The 24,408-nt window shown below is 45.0% G+C and overlaps 1 protein-coding gene and 1 pseudogene across 3 annotated transcripts in view; one reads left to right on the top strand and one right to left on the bottom strand.

The window, feature by feature from the left end:
* CCDC92 (coiled-coil domain containing 92) overlaps positions 1 to 18,586 on the bottom strand; it is a 37,759-nt gene extending 19,173 nt beyond the window's left edge. The window contains exon 1 of one of the 2 annotated variants that reach the window (XM_055404323.2): positions 18,384 to 18,586. The gene's annotated coding sequence lies outside the window, so the exon portion shown is untranslated. Of the gene's footprint in view, positions 1 to 17,758; positions 18,029 to 18,383 lie in introns of those variants that run through there. The other variant, XM_055404324.2, reaches the window with a different exon arrangement.
* Positions 18,587 to 19,295: 709 nt separating this feature from the next.
* The window catches only part of LOC129542178 (uncharacterized), a 32,011-nt pseudogene continuing 26,898 nt past the window's right edge, over positions 19,296 to 24,408 (top strand). Inside the window, exons 1-2 of the transcript XR_016035282.1 lie at positions 19,296 to 19,765; positions 19,866 to 20,002. The product of XR_016035282.1 is annotated as an uncharacterized LOC129542178 (transcript). The remainder of the gene's footprint in view (positions 19,766 to 19,865; positions 20,003 to 24,408) is intronic.

The raw sequence follows: 24,408 nt of genomic DNA, 5'->3' as shown, positions 1-24,408 counted from the left end.
ATCTAACGTTGCCTGACCTCTTTGACTATCTACTGAGCTGACAGGTCCGATATAGATTATCCACGTCTTCAGAAGTGCCCTTTCTGTGAGCTTCCTGTGCTGTGTAGAATAAATGAGGCACGTTTACTGATGATATTTAGGGCATCTCCCATGAACTTCTTTCTACTCACAATGATTCTTTATTGTGTCAGGGATCAGGAGAATTCTTAGAATTCTATATTCCAGTTCTTTAGTAGGTTGTTCATTGAGTTCCAGGGGGAGAAGGAAAACTCCGCACAAAACACTGATCTATTAAGAAGGTCTGGCATTTAAAACAAACAAGCAACGCTGAGATCTGGATGAAGCTGATGTGCATGAGAACGAGGCAAAGGAGGCAGGTGCTGTGCAGGTAATTTAGGGTTTATCTTTGCAAGAGAATTTGACTCATTTTAGATAAATAAGCCATCAGTATGAGCCATTATCCCAGTAGAAATAAAAACAAAGAAAGGTAAAATAAAAGGAAGGGCCACTGTATTTCATAGATTATCTGTCAGCTGTGGGAGGAGAGAAGGAATTGGGGAAAGAAAACAATCCCTGCATTTTATATTCATTTGCATCTTCCAGAGAAGGGGATGCAATTCAGTATTTTCTCATTCTCCCTGTCCTTGACCTTGACGCTATTTTCTTTGTACAACAACCTTTGTTTTGTTTTCCTCTCATATTTGACCTCATGCTTCCTCCGTGGGGCTAATAATAATCCTCCATTCACGGCACTCTTTCAGGGCTCACTTTACCAATAGATACTTTCAATAATAAGCATAAGATGTAGCCACATGATGGTATTTTAAAAAATACTTATTTGGCTGTGCTAGCCAGGTCTTAGTTGTTGCATGTGGGATTTTCCATCTTAATTTTGCAGCATTAGGACTCTTGGTTGCGACCGTGGGAACTCGTTCCCTGACTAGGGATTGAAACTTGGCCCCCTGCATTGGGAGCATGGAGTCTTCATCACTGGATCACCAGTGGAGTCCCTGTATCCACATTCTTGGAACTTGGCAATTTTGCGTTTGAGTGCCCAGATTTTCCATTTAAAGTCCAAAATTCTTGGGTGTTTCAGCTTCTTCTGGTTGGACCAAAATATGGTGGTCTATTGGTAATTTGGGAGCCAGTGAATTTGTTTTTCCTCCCATTTTTTTCATAACTGGATGGTCGCCCTGGATCATGTGGGGCACTTCTTTTGCTGATTGTGGGAGGGTGTGAAGCAGCTTCCGTCTCAGTTGAAACAGATGCCCAGAGATGCTTTTCCACTGGCTTTACTCTGCTTTTCTAGAGGGTGGCCACTACAGAGTGAAGCGAGCTTGCAGACAGTGATGGTGTTGGTGACAGTCTGTTCTGTCTCCCCCAGCTCTGGCCTGACACAGCCTCTGGGTTGGTCTGAGGCACTTGGGGCAAGAAAATACTCAAAGGCATTTTTTAATCGTGTAAAGCTGAACATCATTCACAAAAATAGTCATTATGGCTATTAGTTACTGTTTATGTGCCAGGCTCATAAATAACCACATAATTCTTTTTGAAAAATATTTATCTGGTTGTGCCAGGTCTGAGTTGCGGCACATGGGATCTTCAATTTTTGTTGCGGTATGTGGGCCGTTAGTTCCTTGAGCAGGGATCAAAACTGGGCCTCTCTGCATTGGGAGCATGAAATCTTAGCCACTGGACCACAGGAAAGACCCTCTTTTTCTTTTTAAGGAAGGGGAAACTGTGCTAACACTTTTAAAATCAGGAAAGATCTAACCCTTAGCTTAGAATTTCATTGAGCTGAACTGTAAGGCACTCAGGGATAAGATTTTACCAAGATGTAAAATCCTGTTCGGAGAAGGCAATGGCACCCCACTCCAGTACTCTTGCCTGGGAAATCCCATGGATGGAGGAGCCTGGTAGGCTGCAATCCATGGGGTCGCTAAGAGTCGGACACGACTAAGCGACTTCACTTTCACTTTTTACTTTCATGCATTGGAGAAAGAAATGGCAACCCACTCCAGTGTTCTTGCCTGGAGAATCCCAGGGACAGGAGAGCCTGGTGGGCTTCCGTCTATGGGGTCGCACAGAGTCGGACACGACTGAAGCGACTTAGCAGCAAAATCCTGTTGGCGGTGGTCTGCAGAGGGGAGCTGTACTTGAGGATGAGCTACAGTGATGCGGCAGGTAGGGATGAACCCCCGGGCTCTGGATCCAGAGGTTGGTGGCCCCGGTTTGAATCTTGGCCCTGCCACCTGTTAAGTCTGGGCCTTTGGACGAGTTACATATAAACTCCCTGTGCCTCACTTTCCTTATCTGCAAGATGGGAAAACAATATCTCCTTTAGTCAGGTGGTTGTGAAGATTAAATGAGTTAATCTAACGAGCCGCTATCCAAGAGAACTTCCTGCAGTGGTAGAAATCCTCTCTTCTCTGCTGCCCTACAATGTGGCCACCAGCCACATGAGCCCCTGCCACACAGGTAGCTGGTATGTCTGAGAAAAGGAAAAGTTTATTTCTTTTGAATTAATTCAAATTTAAGTTGCCCTACATGGCTAGGGAGGGCTTCCCTGGTGGCTTAGTGGTAAAGAACCCACCTGCCAATGCAGGAGATGCATGTTTGATCCCTGGGTTGGGAAGATCCCCTGGAGGAAGAAATGGCAACCTACTCCAGTTTTCTTGTTTGGAAATCCCCATGGACAGGGGAGTTTGGTGGGCTAGAGTCAGTCCATGAGGGTCACAAAAAATCAGACATGAGTTAGAGACTAAACAACGACATGACTTGGGGCAACCATACTAGGCTGTACAGATTTAAAGCATTTACAGCTGTGCCTGGAACTATGTGCTGTCTGCCATTACTACCCTGACATGGAGCACCATCCACGTGTGTTCCCCCGGCTCCCAGATAACACCACTGCAGAGTCTGCCGTGGCCTGCTGTCACTCTGCACTGCAAGAATACTTTAACAATCTTTAATACAATTTTTTTAAGTTGACAGGTTGTATTCTCATTTTTATTCAGTTCAAGAAAATTTCTTTTTTTGGTTGCCCAGCATGCAGGATCTTAGTTCCCCGACCAGGGATTGAACCTACACCCCCTGAAGTGAAAGCGTGGAGTCTTAACCACTGGACTGACAGGGAAGTCCCAACTATTTTGTCATTATCATCATCCCATCCCATTTTGAGTCTTTACAGCACTTATCACTATCTAAAATTAGGTCATTTATTGATCTTTCTTACAGGACTAGAATACAAGCTCCACGAGAACAGGGTTTTCTCTCTGTCCTCCGTTGTAATACTAGCATTCAGAGCATGTAATGCCTCCCTCTAGTAATCTGAGCTGGCCCTTTAATAAGAAAGGGTTCTCCCTAGTTGAGAATTAGTGGTAATTTCAATCTCTGGTCTGACTCCCCCAACCCCCCACCTATATATTAGGTAGTGTATATTGTATTAGTGAGACGAGAGGACTTGGAAATATCAATACTACCTTGTCGGGCATGGGGATAAGGCAGAGGAGGAAGCAGTGCTAGTTCACACAGGCCTCTGGGAAGTTTACAAATAAAAATGCCCGAAAACTCCCAACGCACGTACAAAGGAAATATAGTTTAATTTCAGTGGGAGGGAAAGGGGAGGCTTGTCGAGGACGCTCTGCAGAGCCGGTGACATACAGGATCCCACTGGGCACAGCTTACTGACACCTGGACAGTTAGTTCTGTTAGGGGCCGACTGAGTGTGTTCGCCAGCACTGACACGGGCACAGTGCCAAACCCGAAAGGTGGCTCTACCCGTGGGAACTGAGCTGGCTTCCCACTTTCTCACCTCTCCAGTGGAGGCAGAAACTCAGAAATTCAGGAAATGCCCATCCATGCCAAGCTTTGATGATGATTTTTCTGATCCGTGATGGAACGAGAGAGAAAGGACAATGTGGTGACTTTTCCATAAGGCTAAGTTTATTTGGTTCAGAGGGTGAGTCTTTATTTTCATTTTAGAGATTCCCAACTGAAAAATGCACCGTTCCATGAATTCTGCAGGCCTAGAAACCATTTGAGTCACCAAGTGGTTTATGGTGATGGCCAGGAGCTTAACATCATCGTCGTCTTTTTTTTTTTTTTTTAATAATTCAGTATTATGGAAGTTCACTTCATTTAATTGGCCGCCTTGGGTCTTAGTTGTGGCATGTGGGATGTTCGTTGCATCAGGTGGGGCTTTTTGTTGCTACACGCGGACTCCCCAGTAGTGGCTCATGAGCTTAGTTGCTCCAAGGCATGTGGTATTAGCTCCCCGACCAGGGATCGAACCCACATCCCCTGCACTGCAAGGCAGATTCTTAACCACTGGACCACCAGATAAGTCCCCTCAATTTTGTCTTCTAATTTTTCTTTCCAAGTTTAGGAGGCCCATTACAACAGGTCGAGCAACCATGCTTCCTTTTACATATGCACTGAGGTTAAAGGTCAAGCCAGCATATGTTCTAAAGAGCTCACCGTGTACTCAGTCCTATGCCTACAGCGTGCTGGGGCTGTGAGGCTCAACTGCCAGAGTACAAAGAAAACAAAGTATAATTAAATCCTTGTGAGGATGCCAAGTCAGGGGCCAGGGGAAGGGTAACCCCGCACAGTACCTGGAGCTCTTTCTCATTTACCTGCCTGTCTACCGTATGAGGCTTTGTGAATCCCAGACAGGTGAGGGCCACTTCCCAATCACTTTAGTGTTCCTGGTACCTTACAAATCACCGGGCATGTGGAGCTGCCTGAGAACCATCGAGTGGCTAAGGCTGCAGTGACCTAGGTGGTCTCAAGAGGCCGGGACTGAAGCTGACCCTCAAGGATGGGCAGGGTTTACACAGGATGAGGTGAGAATTAAGTTTTGAGAGTCACAGAGACACCACTATACTGTCCCACATGGAAAGAGCATTCCGGGGAGTGGTGGAAAATAAAGTCAGGTAGAAAAGTGAGGGCTGGATTTGAGCTGCTTATTAAAAGTCACTCAGAAAAGCTGAGCTGGAGGAGAGAGGAAATGGGGGAAAAGTTGAGTTTTTACCCATTAGAGCCAAAGTGCTACCAGAGGGAATTGAATCTGGCGGGGATGATGCAGCGGGGAAGAGAGGGAGCGGGAAGGGCATCAGCCACACAGCCTGAGGAGCCAGGGACTCAGGGTGAACAAGGCCAACGGCAGAACCACCTTGTACTGAGGGCTCACATGCCAGGCACTGAGCTACCCTGAGCGTTACAAACATTCTGAGGATTAGAGCGCCTCCTCCTATCTCACAGGGCTAGCAAACAAGCAGAAGGGTTTCATGCACATACTTCTATTTTTTAAATGGAATTGCACAAGCCACTTGGAGAAGGCAATGGCAAGCCACTCCAGTACTCTTGCCTAGAAAATCCCATGGACGGAGGAGCCTGGTAGGCTGCAGTTCGTGGGGTCGCTAAGGGTCGGACACGACTGAGCGACTTCACTTTCACTTTTCACTTTCACACATTGGAGAAGGAAATGGCAACCCACTCCAGTGTTCTTGCCTGGAGAATCCCAGGGAAGGGGGAGCCTGGTGGGCTTCCGTCTATGGGGTCACACAGAGTCGGACACGACTGAAGTGACTTAGCAGCAGTAGCAGCAAAGTTACTAATAGCCAGGGGTGGGGTGGGGCTTCATCCCTCTGACTCCACAGCCACACCCTTAGCCGTGAACTCCAAGGTTCTTGGCAGGTGAAGGTGAAAAGCGTGCATGCCCTATGGGGGCAGAACATCCTCTGCCCCATATTCCACTTGTTAAAACTCTTTTTTTGCTCCTTCCTTTTCCTATGTTTTAAGCTTCTCTAACCCACTCCAGTGTTCTTGCCTGGAGAATCTCAGGGACGGGGGAGCCTGGTGGGCTTCCGTCTATGGGGTCACACAGAGTCGGACACGACTGAAGTGACTTGAGCTAACCAACCAGTCCATTCTAAAGGAGATCAATCCTGGGTGTTTATTGGAAGGACTGATGCTGAAGCTGAAACTGCAATACTTTGGCCACCTCATGCGACGAGTTGACTCACTGGAAAAGACTCTGATGTTGGGAAAGGTTGGGGGCGGGAGGAGAAGGGGACGACAGAGAATGAGATGGCTGGATGGCATCACCGACTCTGTGGACATGAGTTTGAGTGAACTCTGGGAGTTGGTGATGGACAGGGAGGCCTGGCGTGCTGATTCATGGGGTCGTGGAGAGTCGGACACGACTGAGTGACTGAACTGAACTGAACTGAACCAGGAGAATACAGTTTTTTTTTACAAGTTTTTTGAGTGGACCATTTTTTAAAAGTCTGTGTTGAATTTGTTACAATATTGCTTCTGTCTTACCTTTTGGTTTTTCTGGCTGCCAGACATGTGGGGTCTTAGCTCCCTGACTAGGGATTGAACTCACATCCTTTGCATTAGAAGGCGAAGTCTTAACCATGGACCACCAGGAAAGTCCCCAGTGCTTTTTCTTGATGCTCATGAAAAAAGCATGTTTCTTTGCTCCTAAGGCTGCAGAAAATTCTGGACTAAGAAGCTAGTTCTATTAAGGAACCACAAGCTTACTCTGCTCTTCAGTGTGGAAATGTGTGTAAAGGTGTATACTTCCTTGGTTTATTACCAAACAAGTGTTTTAAGACATCTAGACTTCCGAGACTGTTGCTGACTCACTTAAAATGTAACTCCTAATTTCTAAAAGTTTGCTTTTCTAATTGTTTGCCTTACTTGATAATTTATCGACGACAGAAAATGAGATGGCTGGATGGCATCACCGACTCGATGGACATGAGTTTGAGTGAACTCCGGGAGTTGGCGATGGACAGGGAGGCCTGGCGTGCTGTGATTCATGGGGTCGCAAAGAGTTGGACACGACTGAGCAACTGAACTGAACTGAATCATTTTCTGGCTCCAAAATCGCTGTGGATGCTGATTGCAGCCATGAAATTAAAAGACGCTTACTCCTTGGAAGGAAAGTTATGACCAACCTAGATAGCATATTAAAGAGCAGAGACATTACTTTGCCAACCAAGGTCCGTGTAGTCAAGGCTATGGTTTTTCCAGTAGTCATGTATGGATGTGAGAGTTGGACTGTGAAGAAAGCTGATCGCCGAAGAATTGATGCTTTTGGAACTGTGGTGTTGGAGAACTCTTGAGAGTCCCTTGGACTGCAAGGAGATCCAACCAGTTCATTCTAAAGGAGATCAGTCCTGGGTGTTCATTGGAAGGACTGATGCTAAAGCTGAAACTCCAATACTTTGGCCACCTCATGCGAAGAGTTGACTCACTGGAAAAGACTCTGATGCTGGGAAAGATTGGGGGCGGGAGGAGAAGGGAATGACAGAGAGTGAGATGGCTGGATGGCATCACCGACTCGATGGACATGAGTTTGAGTGAACTCCGGGAGTTGGTGATGGACAGGGAGGCCTGGCGTGCTGTGATTCATGGGGTGGCAAAGAGTCGGACACAACTGAGCGACTGAACTGAACTGAATACGATTTGAATCATTATCTCTGTTTTACTGACGTAGAAAATTTTAGGGCTTCCTGATTGGTCAGAGGAGGGGCTTGGGATTTCTCTCTTCATACAGAAGGTTAAATGTAGATTCTAACATTTTCTTTATTCAGATGGAGATCAAGTCTGCCTGTTCAGATTAACAATTGAATGGCTAACCAGCCTGGGGAGGGGAGAGAGAGGAGGACACGGACTCCTTCCTGAGACAAACACAATCCAGCCAAGAGCGCTGAAAGTAACACCCCTTGGGTCTTGCTGAGAAGCTGGTCTGCTTCTGCAGCCTGACTGACCTGCTTGCAACACCCTCTATGGAAAATTGTCTTCTTCCTCAGAGAATCTACACAGTCACTACAGCTGAGGCAAGATACTGTTGGTCGTTTTGGTCCAAAAAATACACAGACTAGGCATGTAAATTTTATGACTTGAGACAAGTGAGGGCAATCAGAATTCGAGGGGGAGCATCCTCCTGGTGAACCCCATTTTTGAGTCTGACCAAGTCAGGCAGTGGTGCTCCTGGGGGAGACCGGCCAGGTCTGGAGACCTTGTGGGCCGTCATGGCTGGGGAAGGGGCACTTCCGGCATCTCCTGGGTAGAGGTTGGGGTACCACTAAACAGCCTATGACACACAGAATGTCCCCCCTCCAGGCAGAATGCTCTTGCACCCAAGGTCACAGCACTGGGTTGGAGGCAGTCTAATCCGAGGCGGGCCTTTTCCCCCTCCTGACTTGAGGTTTATCCTGCTCTCCTTGGGGTTCTGGGATTGCGAGTAAACTGTGGGTGACGGAGCGCTCAGGAGGGACAGTCTCAGCCGTGCAGCTTCCTTCCTGTGACAGAGGGCTCCTGACCTGGGAGGAGAGGCAACCGTCGGTGAGAGACAACCAGGCTGCCTGTCTGAGGGGGCTTCTCCACACCCTCAGCCCTTGGTGAGGCAGGTGTGCAGAAAGGCACTGCTTTACACATCTCACTATTTTGCATCAGGATATATGCATTTCGTTTTTTTTCCTTTTGCTCAGAAGAAAGGAGCTGTATGTAAAATTTGCATAAGAATACACTCATTTTCTTCCCATTATCGGAACAGTTTGAGATTTTGTTTTTCCTGTTTGAATGTTTCAGTGAACTGGGAAATGGGGAGGGTGAATGTAAGATAATTCTGGAACCCCCCAAAGGGGACTCCAAATTTACAGTGATAAAAATGCGTATTTCTGCAGACATTAAATGGATATATCCAAGTCGACCCAATATACACTTTCAACAGAGTTGCTGCTGCTGCTGCTGGTGCTACTAAGTCACTTCAGTCGTGTCCGACTCTGTGTGACCCCATAGACGGAAGCCCACCAGGCTCCCCCATCCCTGGGATTCTCCAGGCAAGAACACTGGAGTGGGTTGCCATTTCCTTCTCCAATGTGTGAAAGTGAAAAGTGAAAGTGAAGTCGCTCAGTCATGTCCGACCCTTAGCGACCCCACGGACTTGCAGCCTACCAGGCTCCTCCATCCATGGGATTTTCTAGGCAAGAGTACTGGAGTGGCTTGCCATTGCCTTCTCCGTTCAACAGGGTTGCTGCTGCTGCTGCTGCTGAGTCACTTCAGTCGTGTCCGACTCTGTGTGACCCCATAGACGGAAGCCCACCAGGCTCCCCCGTCCCTGGGATTCTCCAGGCAAGAACACTGGAGTGGGTTGCCATTTCCTTCTCCAACAGGGTTACTTTGATCTAAATGTTTAGGGCACCCCTAGGAAATGTTGATGTTTAGAGGCTTTAATGTTTCTTGAATGCAAAGAAATTCCTGTTTTAAAGGAGTCCGCTTTTTGTTACTGTTTTTAGTCACTAAGTTGTGTCTCTTTGCGACCCCATGGACTGTAGCCCACCAGGCTCCTCTGTCCATGGGATTCTCCAGGTAAGAATACTGGAGTGGCTTGCCATTTTCTTCTCCAGGGGATTGTCCCGCTCCAGAAATTGAAACCACATCCCCAAGCCCAGGAGACCACTAAATACTTGCATATATCTTATGAGGGTTCTAAATACTCCTAAGAAATTTATGAAACCATACCCAAACTCTTAATCTTTTACATGTGGTGGCACTCTTAGAAAAGATTTCCAGGCTGGGAGAAATGAAACTATAGGCTTCATGGCCACCAGGAAACCCTGTTTACAAAAGAGGGCCGTAATTTAAACTTTGTAATTTACACAAATATACTGGAGAAGTTAAAGAAATGTGTTGAGCTGGTAATTTTAAAAATGGTCTTCTACTTGAAAAAAGTCGATTCGAAACTACAATTACTCCAATTAGAAAATCCCAGTTTAGAAATAAGATACAGGTGCAAACTGAAAAGCTACTTATCTTCTTTAAAAAGCTTCTGTACTAAGTACAGGAAGGTATTCCAACAGAACACAGAAGATGCACGAAGAATTATTAAAATACTCTTGAGGCAAACCCTTTCATACGTTGTTCAGTGACTTTGGGGATGTAAATGAAGGTTCTGTTTCCCTCTGTTGGGGGATATAAAGTATCGCTGTGCAGTCTTTCAGTGGAGAAACCACCTTTCTCTGAGCACATCTCTGAATGAGGCACCTCTTAGAGGACAGCTGAGAAATGCCAACAAATAAAACAGATGCGAACCCGGCCACTACTGGAGCTTACATTCCTGAGGCGGGAGGGACAGATGATCCTATACATTATCAATTCATACAGAAAAAGCGGGATTTCTGCCAACAGGCTACATTAAACTGAAGTTACTAAATTCCTTTCCGACCATCTATTTAAGAGTAGATAAATCTAAACATGAGCATACAAGTAAAGTGAGCCAAAATGTACCAAACTGTTATCTGTATCATTTGCTCTTAAAAACTCTCAGACAATATCACATTGTGTTAACCTATAAAACTGCTCTACTTCCATTAGCTGAGTAATTTTTTTGAGTAATGTTTTAAGATGCCATACTTATCTGACAAATTCTCAGTATCAACAATTGCCTTATCCTTTAAGGCAACTTATAGTAATATTTATTTTCTAAAATCCCTAATTCTCCTTGGACTGATAGTGAAAGCAGTTAGCTAACTTTTTACCTCAAGATTTGTAAAGAAATTAAAATAGGGGAAACACACCTTATCACCTTAGAATTCCTGTGAACCATCTGCTCCAGATTTGTTGTTGTTACTGTTTGCTTTTTTAAAATTTTATTTTTCAAATTCGAGGATAATTGCTTTACAATGTTGCATTGGTTTCTGCCATATAACAACGTGAATTAGCTGTAAGTATACACATGCTAGGTATTTTTGAACACTTATTTTTAAGGCCCAAATTAAGGCAGTAAAATCAACTGATATATATTGGCTTATGATATGCCTGATAACATTTGAAAACTACAATGTAAAATCTCTAAATAATATATTGTCATTTAAGTATACTGTTTATGTGTACCTTCAACCACGAGTGTGTATGTATGGGTGAATCAAGGTGTATTAAAGTAAATCAGTAAAAACTTGTGTATAATTGAGGAGAAGACTGGTAGCTCACAGAAAAGAACGTTAGTCCCTGGAAGGCAGACGGTTCTCAACAAAGAAGGATCTGTCTTCTTTTTTCCTCTGCATGGTCTGTCCACAGACAAGATGTATTGCCCTCACTGCAACATGTGATTCTGCTTTTCCTTCTTACTCTTTTTTTGTCTGATTCTCCTTCTGACTGTGGTCAATTGTGAAAATAGTGAGGGCGCCTCACTTGGGGAGGAACTCACATTTCTAATGGTCTTCATGTTACCCTATGTTGGGGCCATTTTAGAAACATTCTCCCTTTGATGAGTAACATGGTCAAGGCTGTCTTTGGCCAGGCATCCTTTATGGACTGACCAGTCCCTCTGTCCCTCCTTTGTTGTTGTTTTCTGGCTTCACTGGGTTTTGTTGTGGAGGGCAGGCTTAGTTGCCCTGAGGCATGAGGGATCTTAGTTCCCCGACCAGGGATCAACCCGAGGCCCCCTGCGTTGGAAGGTGGATTCTTAACCACTGGACCACCAGGGAAGTCCCTGACCGGTCCCCTCTGGCAGCTCTTCATCATGCTGTACTTGCCCCGATCAGATAACCCATGGTGCCAGGGCCTTTGGAAGCTGTCAGGGCTCCCTGTAACTAGACATTTTGGCCTTCCCCAGGTAGCACCTTGGCAGCTCCTAAGGATTTTTCTATCTTGCTCCTGTGCCCCTGGCCTTGTACAGGCACATGTAAAGGGCTGCAGGGGATAATTCAGCAGGAGTGATATGTTCCAATTTCAGCAGTCCAACAGCACTGTATGAGCTACATTATGTGTCAGGCTCACATGGGCAGGAGGGCAGGGGCATGGAGACCAAGATAGTGGCTTAGCTATCTCCCCTTTAGAGGGGTGGGATTTGTAAATATATTCAAATTTGTCTGATTCAAACAAGGAAAATGATTTTCACGTCACCACTTAGTAATTTCACCAGATGTAGAGGGTACCCATGTACAAAAGGCTGACACAGTGACCATCAAAAAGACTTCTAAAATATTTTATTTCTGGATTTGGCACTTTAAATGTGTCTATACTTATAAAAGGAGTCTATAATTTACAGGTTGGATTGTAAAAAAAGCTGTAAGGCCCTACACATTCACTGTATCATTCAGAATCAAAAGAGGCAGTTAATTGTCACAATGGAATTGTAGGAAAAAAAAAAAAGAAAATCTGGCAGGATTTTTCAGAACTGGATGGAAGCAGCCAGGTGCCCTACTTACAGATTGTGAACACGAGAGCTTTAACAGACAAAAAACAGGGACCTTTGTCTAAGAAACTCAGTAGGCTTATGAGACTTCTTTTTTCTAAGACTTTTCTCTTTTAATGTGGACCATTTTTTAAAATCCTTATTGAATTTGTTACAGTATTGCTTCTGTTTTGCATTTTGGTTTTTTGGCCCTGAGGCACGTGGGATCTTAGCTTCCTGACCAGGGATCGAACCAGCAGCCCCTGCTTTGGAAAGCAGTCTTAACCACTGGACCACCAGCAAAGTCCCTTATGAGACTTCAAAAGGCAGAATTTTAATGTGCTAGATGAAGTTGTGCTCTGTCACTGGGCAGTCCTGATAAAGGGCATTGAAGCATTTCATTCACAGGCCTAAGAAGCCTGGGTGATGAGGTTCACTTTAGGGTTCAACAGTTTGCACTGCTGAACAGTTGAACCTTCCCACAAGGACTTATGCTTCTGTGGGCCACTAATACTAATATACCAAGGCCTCACAGCATCTCTGGTGGAAAGAAACTGGCCCCAACTGCTTAACAACTCCTAACTTCACTTGGTTTTCCTTTGAGGTTCAGATATGGATAATCTGCTTCCCACTTGAGTTTCAGACTCAAGATAAAAAGCCACCCAGGAAGGTCCTACGGGCCTCTGGGCCTACACAGGAAGGCCCTCTACTGTGCCCATAGCCTGCTGGTGGGTAGAAGTCAAGGTGCCGTTCGTTCCAGACTTAGTCAATGAGCATCAAACTGCTGAACTCCATTCTACAACTGAATAGGACACAGGAACACAGCCGAACACACAGCGTGCTCAAGCTGTCTTCGGGAAGGTCTCACCTCTGGCTGTATTTGTTCCAATTTAGATTCACCCCCACCCACCGCCCGACAGAAACCCCATGTCTCTGGCCTCAGACAGTAATGCTGCACTTTGCTCATCTCTGAACCAGGTCCTAATACCACAGCCTCACTATACTGAGAAATCACTTTCTGTTGAAAACTGACTCCAGCATTTTCTCGATGGGAACGAATTCCTCACTTGAAACCCATCACACAATTCAGAGGCCGAGAAGGATGACGTATCTTTTTCCTCTGTCATCAAAGACTATGTCCTACCTGCCTCCCCGAGCCCTACCCCCATCCAGTGCAATAGGACATGTCAGTGAGCAAGGATCTCAATGACTGAAAGCTGCTGCTCTGTTCCCCAGGGATCTTCTAGTCTGCTCACCATGATTCAACCAAAAGATAAAGATGACTCACTATCGAAGACAAGGATTGACCCTTCCTTGAAAAGGACAGGCTCTGCCTAATAACTTCTGCTATATTCCCAGAACAGAAAATTTAAAAAAATAGCAAAGCCTTTCTTCATCTTTCTTATCAATGTGCAAGACAGATACTTCTAAAAACTGGATCTATTCCCACATGCCACAGCCACTGAGGGAAACGTGACACCAGTGTCCTTTACCTGAGTTGATACTTGCGATAGTTGGAGAAACAGGGGCTCCTTCGATGTCTGGACTGTGGCAGGAACCTCATCGCATATACTCATCATTGTAAGAGAAATTACATTAGAAACCATTAGAAAAATATGGCGGCCTCTGGATGTGATTAAGCCATGACAGGAATGGACCTGTACCTTGGGGAGCCAGTGTTTTCACAGTGAGGTTACACTAAAGGTGGCCCTTTAAGACTGTGGTGCCACTCATTTCCAGGTGGAGTGTGTGACTTTAAGAAAATCAGTACTGTAATAATCCTGGGAATTATCATTAATATGTGGCAGCACTATCACATAAGAAATGCCTCAGATGGACTTTCCTGGTGGTCCAGTGGCCAAGACTCCCAGTGTAGGGGGCCCAGGTTTGACCTCTGGTCAGGGAACTAGATCCCACGTGCAGAAACTAAGACACATTGCAGCCAAACAAATAAAAAAGAAATGCCTCATAAATCCTCTTGCCTATGCAGTAAATAATAGGGGTTCAGCCTGCATTTAGAAACAGGGTGGGAAGGAACTCTGAAGAGCAGAGGATCATGGATCTTACATGGGTCTAAACGTAATGTCTTCAGTGTTGTCAAAGAGGCAACGAAGAGAAAGATTGTAGCAGCAGAATAGTGTATGCCTAAAATTCCATTATTAAAAGTATTCTTCTATTTTGTTTTCTTTATTGTAGCTTTTAGCATCTCAGGCTTGTTCTTGTGTGCTAGCTGATGGAATTGCACTGCTCACTCCCGAGAATCAGCTAGTAGGAAGGATCTCGAAAAGAGGACAACACTTATTCCCTCTTCCCTTACAGGCCCAGAGGAGTAGAGAATTCTTGCTTCAAACGGTTATTTCTGATAAAGTGGTATACAGGGATAATCATAAAAGTATTCGTCTGCTCCCCAGTGTGGAAACTTGCGTAAAAACATAAACTCTGGTTTTCCGATTAACAAAGGGGTCTTTTAAGACATCTGTGAGATGCCTTCAGAGATTATGGAGAGGTTCTGTTAAATGTAACCTTTCACCTACAAAAAGGTTGCTTTCTAACTGGTTGCCTTACTTGATAATTTGTTGTCCTGATCATAATATTTAAAATAGCATCTGCAATTTTTTTTCCCCTCAAGGAATAAATCAATACTTGTAAGGTATCCTTATTTGATTTTTTGGTTGGCCAGAAGAACTTGGTGTTCTTCTCTTTTCCTTTCATGCATAAAGTATAAATAAACAGTGCATCTCTGGTTCAAGCAAATTTTTAAAATCTTTATGTTATTTAAATAGTCACACCCAAATCCAGCTGGTGGATAACAGGCACAAAAGCATGGGACAAACTCATCTGCTAAAGAACAAAAGAGAGGAACTGTTTTTCTAAAGGTTTTTATTTTTAAATTAATTACATGTATACATTAATTCAGAGCTGTTTTTTCCCCCTCTAACTTATTCCCAAATTGAAGAGCTCAGAATCTGGTCTAACTCAATTGGCCTCATTACCATCATGTTCCACTTAAATCCTCATGCAGACAGTATTTACTGGGTTCTCTACTGTTCACGGGAAGCTCTAGCTCTGCTCCTCTGCCACAGACGGAGTCCTAACCCCACTGATCCACTTAATACATGTACTGTGATTGACAGTCAATAACCTCATCTTTGTTGTAACGGACAGAGCATCATTCTTATCGTTGACAAATTATCATTCCCAGCTTTGGGCTTAGTACAAATGGGACACATCTTTCCCTTCTTCAAACACAAACTCCAATTCGCCTCATCTTTTTGGACCACTGTGATTCTGCTTCTCCTCAGCTGTGTTTTACCTGCCAACATGTATGAGGCAGATATATGGAAGAAAGTCCAGTGCAACTTACTGTCAGCGGATATGACTGGACTTCTGGCTGTGAAATTTGAGTCACGTTTGAGTAATGAAGTAAACAAACTAAAATGCAGCGCAAGCACAAGAGTCAGCCCTTAACCAGTATCTTTCAAAAACTAATTTCAGCTAAAAAAAAAAAAAATGTATTCACCTTCATAACCTGCTGACTCTTGAAAGAAAGACTGACATCATTCCATTAAAAAAAAAAAAGCCTCTCCTGCTTGTCTCCCTAGAAAAGGGTAATTTTCCTCTTGATTAAATGTTTATTATAGAAAGTAAAAGTCAAGAGAAAAAATCATGCATAATTAAGAAGAGTCTTTTAAAATAAGACACGGGATGTGAGAGTGCTTTATTACCTGTAAAGTCCCACACACATGCAAAGAAAAGTAGGCTTAGAATCATCTCTGGTGTCAGGTAGGCCTCTGCCCTGGTAACAATCTTCTGAGGAGGGAAGTAGGTGCCTGGGGTGTTGTTATGCCCAAACTGCAGAAGTCAGAGTAAGAAATAAAAAGACACCACAATGCCCTCCAATCAGACTGCCACTGCAGTCCCTCAGCCCCCCTCAGAAGACCTCTCTCATGCCAGTGGGGGTACCTCCTAGCAGCCATTCCTGCCCAGTGGGGGACCAGATTATTCAGAAACTCTGCAGGGAAAGAACAGTCCCTTCTTGCCACCGGACGTTCTAATCATCAGCAACTTGTGCTTTTTATGTCAAAGTGAAGTCAGTCTTTCTGCAAGTACTACTTGCCTTCGTTGGAACTCATGGAAATACTCTAAAACACACAAAATCCCTCTGCTGCTGACAGATCTTGAGTATCTGAAGACAAATAGGACAGATTCACTCCTCCACCCAACCTTTCTGCTGGTTTAAACATCAAAGCTGGAGATGTGAAAATTGGTGTTATTAAGCTAGCACCTACCTAACTAGTCTGGAATGGTTAATCTGAGTCAAACATTTATTGCACACTTGGTGAATGAAGCATATAAAGGTGCCTAGTTTCTGCCCTTTAAGGATACCCAATCCAGTAGATAGAATTAATCTCGGTTAACAAACATAGTGTGTCCACTATGTCTTAAGGACTTTTTATGGCTGACCTTGTTCAGATAATTTTCTTTTCTTGCCATATGAGAAAATGATAAATATAAGTATGTCTTAAAAGTCTTAATGCTGTTAACATCAGTATTGCTGCAAATGCACTGTCAATTAAGTAATGATGATGCTAAAATGAATTTATCCAATGAATGACAGATGAAAGTTATGCACCCACAAGAGTGATTTTCTGCCGTAAGTAAAAGGATTCATTTGTTCTTTTTGAAAAGAATCAACAATACAAATATCTAATTGCCAAGAAACCTGTTAGACTGTTGTATCTACAAACGCTACAGTAAAAATCTCATATACACAAATTATTGTCCAGTACTTTAGACATTAAGTATACCTAAACTAAATTTACTAATTACATCATGATGCAGAGGAATAATAAAAACTATTTTATCTTAAGGTATTCCAGTAGCGTCTATGCACATGTAAACACATGTATAAAGACACACACATCTAAATTTATCACAAACCTTTAAACCTTCTCCCAAAATATATTTCACATAAAATGAACATTTAGTCAAAAAAAATAAATTCAAAACATCTTTGGAGGTAAAAGTCACTTTAAATGTTAGCATTATTTTCCTTGCAATTCAATGGCAAGACAATGCAGGGTAATTCTTGATTTTGCAAAACAAAACCCATTTAATAAAACAATAATAAGGCTCTTGAAATACATTTCAGACTTAAAAGTCTTAAAACGGCAATTCTAGCATTAACACTCTTACAGGTAGGTTTCTGGAAATGGGTAATACATTACCGTAGGACAGTCGGGCGGCTTTTATTTTGTTATTAAGACTGATTGCTGCAACTTAACGCGATCATACTTCCTCGTAAGGCTACTTCGTTTCATTATAGAAATAGATCATACTGCCTAATACCAAAGCTTGTAATTAACACAGGTCAGCATGAAAACAGGTAAGTTAAACTAGAGTAACTCTCTGCAGCAGACGGCGGCTCTGTAGCCGAGTCTGGAGCCATGCTGCATATTTGCATTCCGCTCAGCTTCATGAATCACAAACAAATCGTTATTTAGGGTAAACTAAAGCCCACACCAAAGCTTCAGAAAAGGGCCGTAAAGGTAGAGTACTTACGTAAAGGATTATCAGAACAGGAGACAATGCAACTTATCTGGGAGGGTCTCTAACGTCCACCGGGTGGTAAAACGCATTTGAAAAGGCGATGTGGATTCGGATGGCCGCCTCCCCACGGCATCCCAGACAAAGCAGGGCCAGGCCCTAGGGCGCTCCTAGTGCACCTGCAATGCGGATCCCTCACCCTACAATCCCACCCCGGGGCTGGCAGGAGCGGCTCCTGGGCCGCCCTCTCCTCCCCGTTCGGATTGGCTTGGGTGCGCGGTGGGCTCGCACCCCAGCCTGGACTGTAGCCCTGACAAGGGCAACCCCCTCCCTATTACGGGCTGGAAGACCCTGCCGGCAGCCGGCGCGGAATCGCCGCGCCTCACTTTTGCCCTCCTTTCCACCTATTCGCTTCTCACCCCCTGCCTTATCCCCCCGAGATGTCTCCGTAAGGGGACACCCTTCCCCACCCCGTGGGTCTGGAGGACCCCTCCCCTTGCAGTGAGGGCTTGAAAAATTATCTAAATGAGTTCCCGCTGCGACAGGTGCCGCCGCCCCCCGCCGGCACCCGCAGAGCCTCCCTGCAGGTACCGCCAGGTGAGCGGGGCTGGACTCGATCACACCTCGGGCCCCGCCTCACCTGCGGGCGCAGCCGTCGCGGTCCTTCAGGCGGCTCCCCCCCTCGGCGCGATCCTCGGGGCGGGAGGCTGCGGGGGCCGGCGGCCCATGGGCGGGGCGGCGGGCGGGGCTGGCTCCTGGCTCCGGCCCTGCCCCGGCCAGGCCGCCGAGAGAGGTCAGTGGGCACCGCCTGCCGAGCGCATCTCGCCGGCTCCCACCCGAGCGCTCGCCGCGGTGCACGCTGGGAGTGGGGGGCCGGGGCAGCGAGAAGGCCTTGGCCGCGCTGACCCGGCGGGCGGCCGAGGCGCCGGCGCGGCGGCGGCGGCGGGTCTGTGTCTGCGGGGAGGGGCGGGGGAGGCCGATCGATACTCACTCCGCGGGGACGGGGTGACGCCCCGCCCCCACTCTCCCGCAGCTGTGCGGGGCTGGGGAACCGACCAAGGGGAAGGGAGGGTCTGGCCGGTGGGACGCAGGCGCACAGCTCAGGTGCGGCCGCACTGCGGTTGCCCAGGGTAACGCGGGCCGGGTGGGGCGGGGGGGGAGGAGGAGGAGCGAGGCGGGCTAGCGGGAGCGCGCGCACTGGGCGGTGGGGGGTAGGGGGGTACCCGTGAGAGGCCTGAGATTGGGGCGGGGGGAGGGCGCGCGCGGGCAGCCGACGGGGGCGGGGGCAGAGGCGGGGGTGGGGGGAAGGGGCGAGGGCCGGGCGGCGCGCATGCGTGCGGCCCCCGCTCCCCCGGGGCTCGCCGGCCTCGTGCGTGCGCACGCGCGCTGTTCCCCGGAGGCGTCTGGGTGTGCGGAGCGCGCGCGCGCGGCTCGGAGGCGCACCTGTGAGGTGTCCCTTGAGGAGAGGGAGGGTGGGTGCGCGGAGTCCGCGGCCTGGGGCGCTTCAACCCCTCACTTGGAGTGAGTTCTGGGGTGGCCGGGCTGTAGTGGCTTTATTTCTTTTCGGGATCAAGGCGGGGGCGGGGGGGGTGGCCAGGGAGCGGGTTCTGGGTCGGAAGGAGGATGAGTGGATTAAAGAAAAGAAAAACAACCCATCACTTAGGATGGGCCTGGAGCCGGGGTGAGCGCCCGGGCATCGGGTGGGAAAGGTCAGAGTGGCTCCGCGCAGCCGGGCGGCCCGGCGGCCACCCGGGCCGGCGCGGGGGAGGGCAGCCTGACTTTGGGCCTCGGCGAGCCGGCGTGGGCCCGCAGTGCCGGAGAGCGGGGGTCACAGATGGCGGCCAGGGCGCGCGGCGGCGGAGGGGCAGCGACCGGGGCGAGGCCGGGCGGAGGCCCCGCGGGAGCCAGACTCCCGAGCCGGGCTCCATTGTTGTTGGAGCCGAGGGAAGGGGGAGCAAAACAGCTTTAGAAACCCGTGAAGCCGCGCCTTGGAGCTTTTCCAGGCGGGTCCCCGGAGTGGCGGTAATGGCCGCGCCGTGGGATCAAGGGAGCCGGGCTGTGCCGCGGAGAAGCCTGGCTGCATGGTGTGATGTTGTGTGTGTGTGTGTTGTTTTTTTTTAAGAGCGCCTCGCGTCCCAGCAGAGCCAGCGGAGCATCCTACTCAGGTGATGAGGAATCCTCCGGGCACCCAGCGCAGATCGCTGCTGCCGCTGGACGCCTCCATTGTTTGACCATAACAAGGGCCGGATTCTCACCCAGGTAAACTGGATGGCAGCGCAGTCGAGCTCCCTCTAACCTCCCACATCCAAAGGAATCCACTTCTCCTCTTTCAGGACTTTACTCCAGTTTTCTTCCTGGGCCCTGCTTCTGATTAACTCAGTATATCCACTTCCTAGGCATTTCCCCATCTGGCTTAATCTTCCCTCATCTCTCTGCCCAGTCACCTCTCATTTCCCTCAAAACTCAGCTCCTTTGTGAAACCTTCCTTGCCCAACTCTTAACAACTAAATCTCTCCCGGAGGAGCCTGTTCCGGACTCTCCTAGTTGATAGTTTATTGGCTGTCTTATTGCAACAAAGGAGACTAGATATTTTAAAAAATTCTAAGTTATTGCCTTTTTTTTAAAGGAAAGTTTTGTGATGTTTATTGTTTTAAGAGAAGCTGTTTTTGTTGCTATATATGTATTTTTTTTTTAAGCGGGGGTTTCTCCTTTCTTTATAGATGCAGTTTTTTAAGAGCCAGAAAAATGATCTTGTTCAACCCATAGATTGGTTTAAATCTTAATAATTACTTTTAAATCAGCAAAGTAAAACCTTTTCTTTGTAAAAATTAAAACATCACAGAGATGGCTAATGTCTTTGACTACAGACCTCTGTTCCCAGAGATAACAACTGTGTATAACCTTCTAGATCTTTAAAAATGTTTTTACGCCAGTGTGTACTTGTATTATCCTCGACTGTTTAAATAAGAATGAGTGCACTCTAGCTTTCCGTTTTTAGCATATCATGCATTCAATCATTTTGCAGAACTGCTGCATCATGTTCTATAGTTTGAGGACACCATAGTTTATTTAGCCATTTCCTGAATTGATGGCAATTTATAATTTAACTTTACATTTAAAATAGCTTTTTTGGTTGTTCTCTACTGAAATTTTAGTGAAGGGAGCACAAATCTACACTTATTACAGAGACTGTTTATGATGGATGTTCTCTTTGGTTCAGAAATTTACATGTGGGGACAACCCCCCCTTCTTGTAATTGTGACTCTGTTTTAATTGTGACTCCTGTTTTAAAGGCCTATGACCTTGAGGAAGACATTTAATCACTCTAAGCCTGAGTTTTCTTTTCTATAAGTAGTGATAATATCTGCTCTATTTACTTTTCTAAGTTCAGTGATATGATGTGTGTGAAAGTCTTTGTAGAGTATAAAGTAGTATTTAATGTTGATTTTGTGATCTGAAGGGATTTTTTAATTTGCACTACAATTTATATTTCCTTCTTTGGCCAGATATGTATATTATAAAATACTACAGATAGCCAACTTTGAATGCTGTTTCTGATGTTGTCATATTTTTATCAAGTACTCTTTAGACTTCTGAAAGAGTATTTTACAAAGTGTATTTTTCATAGTGCTTTACATCCTTTGAAAAATAAGGCATAAAAATTAGTTGACTGTGACTAAAGCATCAGCAAATTGAACACTACATAAAACACTCATAATATGTAAACAGAACTTCCCAGTGATGTAAATTTGTTTGTGTCTTTCTGAGCAGCAACAGATTCAGGTTAGTTTTTATGTCCTTTGAGTAAAATGGATTCTTACTGAATTTGCCAGTGGTGTCAGAGTTTTAACAGTTTACATACATATTCAGTAATGTGATGGTTATCATATTAAAATGTAAAAGGCACAATTAAGAGGTATGTAGGTATTTTTTTTCTTTTATTCAGATGTACATGGATGTTTCTAGCATGGCCACCAAAATCGGCTTGCCCCTGTTCTCTTCTAGTTTACGTATGGGGGCAGAAGGAATCAGAAATTAAACACAGTCATGCAGCTGCTCATATAATCACAAACCGGTGTCTGCTATGAAAGTGAGGTAGCACTGGCTATGAGAAAGTATTAAAAAGGGGACCAAATTTTAGATTGCAGAGAGAGGACCCAGGAAAGACTTTTTTGCAAAAATAAGCTTTGAGCTGAGATCTGAAGGGTGAGTAGGCGTCAGTGTAGAATGAGATGGGGGATAATTTTCCAGGCAGGGGAATGGCATGTGGGAAGGCCCAGAAGGGGCAAAGCTTTGCCCATTCTGGGAACTGAAAGAACGACTTGTGGATAGATTATGGTGGGTGAGGGGCAAGTGTGGCTAGGCAGGGGGCCAAATCATGTAGGGTCTTGTAGGGCAGATTAAGGATGTTTTATTTTATCCCGAGTGAAATGGGAAACCATTACAAGGGTTGGGTTTTAAACAGGGGAATGATTTAATCAGATTTGCATTTTTAACCACTCCAGCTGCTGCTACCTGCAGAGTGTGGGAGTAGGGAACGAAAGTGGGGAAGACCAGGTAGGCGATGTCAGAGGTCTTTCTAGAAGAGAGATGGTTTTTCCCTTCTAGTTCACATTGACTTCAAACTACCAGCTAAACTAAGGTCAAAATAGATATTTGTTTGTAAAAATAAGTAATTTTTTATTTTCAAAAAGTAGTCATAAAGATGCACTTTTTTATGCAAAACACACGTATATTAAACTAATTATTCATACTATGCTTAACAGAATAGGATCAGAGAGAGTCAAAATTTGGGATATTTAACATATTTTTGGTAAGTTTTGTCAAAGCAGGAATACATGAAATAAGAGTGAGGTGAGGTTCTAAAATGAAGGGAAATATTGTAAATGCTATTGGCTAAAAAATGAGAATAACAGAAAAAAATACTAGACAAATAATTGAGAAAGCAACTGGGCACACATTGAGTATATAATATTTGTAGCTTTCTGAATACTAATAATTTTTTCAGAAACTAAAATGGAAAAATAAAAAAGCAGGCTCTGATCACAATGCAACAAAAACAATGAAACAGGTAAACACAGCTTCATCAAGACAAGTGCGACTGACCTGCCTGGAAGAGACCAAGCAATACCCTGAAAGATAAGAAAAAATGTCTTAAACTGAAGGATAGGCCATATCCCTGGATGTGATGTTTAAATGCTATGGAGAGCCCCTTTTTCAGGTGAACGGGACAAGAATAGTGAGTAATGAGCTAGAACAAGGTGTATCTAATTGTTTAAACGTATTTTAGAGCCAGTTGTGTTTAAGCAGTGTCACACTAGCTTCAGAGTATCTGGACAGGTCACTGGAACCTATTCAGCACCCCAAAGATAAACTGTGTATGGAAGTGTAATAAGTGACAAACCATCACGTATGCCATCCAAATCAGAGAAGATATGGAAGTAAATATTAAACATCTGGGTTGGACTTCCCTGGTGGTCCAGTGGTTAAGACTTTATCTTCTAATGTAGGAGGTATGGGTTTGATCCCTGGTCAGGGATCCCACATGCCTCAGGGCCAAAAACATAAAACAGAAGCAATACTGTAACAAATTCAGTGAAGACTTTTAAAATAAGGCCCACATTAAAAAAAACCTTAAAATAGATGAACATCTGGAAAAAGGAGTTCTGCATGCCTAGGTGAACAGAGCGCAGGCTTAGCAATCAGACAGACTTGAACTGGAATTTAAGTAAGGAAAATGATACCCAATGTACAGGTGTTGAGAGAGAAAGAGGTACAGGTCCTGGCACCCGCGAGACATTCAAATCTGTTATTAGTTAAAATCTGTATTGGACTACATAAACATTTAAAACTTCTCTAAGAAGAAAGGAGAAACGAAATCCTAGGATCAAAAGCCAAACCACAAAGTAGAAAAATAGTTGTGATAAATATAAGTGAAGAGTTAATATCTTCAACACGTAAAGAACTCACACAAATCAATGAGAAAATGAAAATCCACACGCATGGTTGCAGGATGTGGCTCGATAGTTTAATGGATATAGATATAATTTATTTGACATTCAGAAAGATGTGTAAACTCACTAATAAGTAATTTGTAATTATTTCCTGTAGAAAAGTAAGACTGTATTCTCAATAATAACAAAACCAGAAGACATTTAAGAGTAACACACAAATGTACAAAAACTCTATGAAGAAAATAGAAACCTTTACCTGAAGAATTTAAAGCTAACCCAAATAAGTGGGCAGACATTACATGCTTTGGAAAGGGACGGCATCTTTGAAAAGCTTGCAGTACTCTACAAATTAAACTGTAACTTCAGTGTAATTCCAGTTGAAATCCCAGTGAGACTTACTTTTGGACACTTGATAAATTGCTTCTAAAATTTGTCCAGAGGACTAAATGTGCTCGAGTGGCCAAGAAATTTTTCAAGTGGAAAATACTGATGAAGGATTTGCTATGCCAGATCTCAAAACATACTGTAATGGTACAGTTATGTAGATGGTGAGTATAGGAATAGAGAGGTTGGTACATGGAACAAAGTAGAGTCCAGTAACCCATTTATATAGAGAGGAATTTGTTATAATAAAGTTGGTATTTTGAAACAGTTGAGTTGGATACATTGGATATAATGTTGGATACATCGAAGAGGGATAAATGACTATTT

Source organism: Moschus berezovskii, chromosome 19, assembly GCF_049115385.1.
Source record: "Moschus berezovskii isolate FMDL1 chromosome 19, NW_MosBer_1.0, whole genome shotgun sequence".
NCBI classification, from domain to species: domain Eukaryota; kingdom Metazoa; phylum Chordata; class Mammalia; order Artiodactyla; family Moschidae; genus Moschus; species Moschus berezovskii.
Note: the sequence above shows the minus strand (reverse complement) of the source record. Positions and strands in the feature narration are given on the sequence as shown.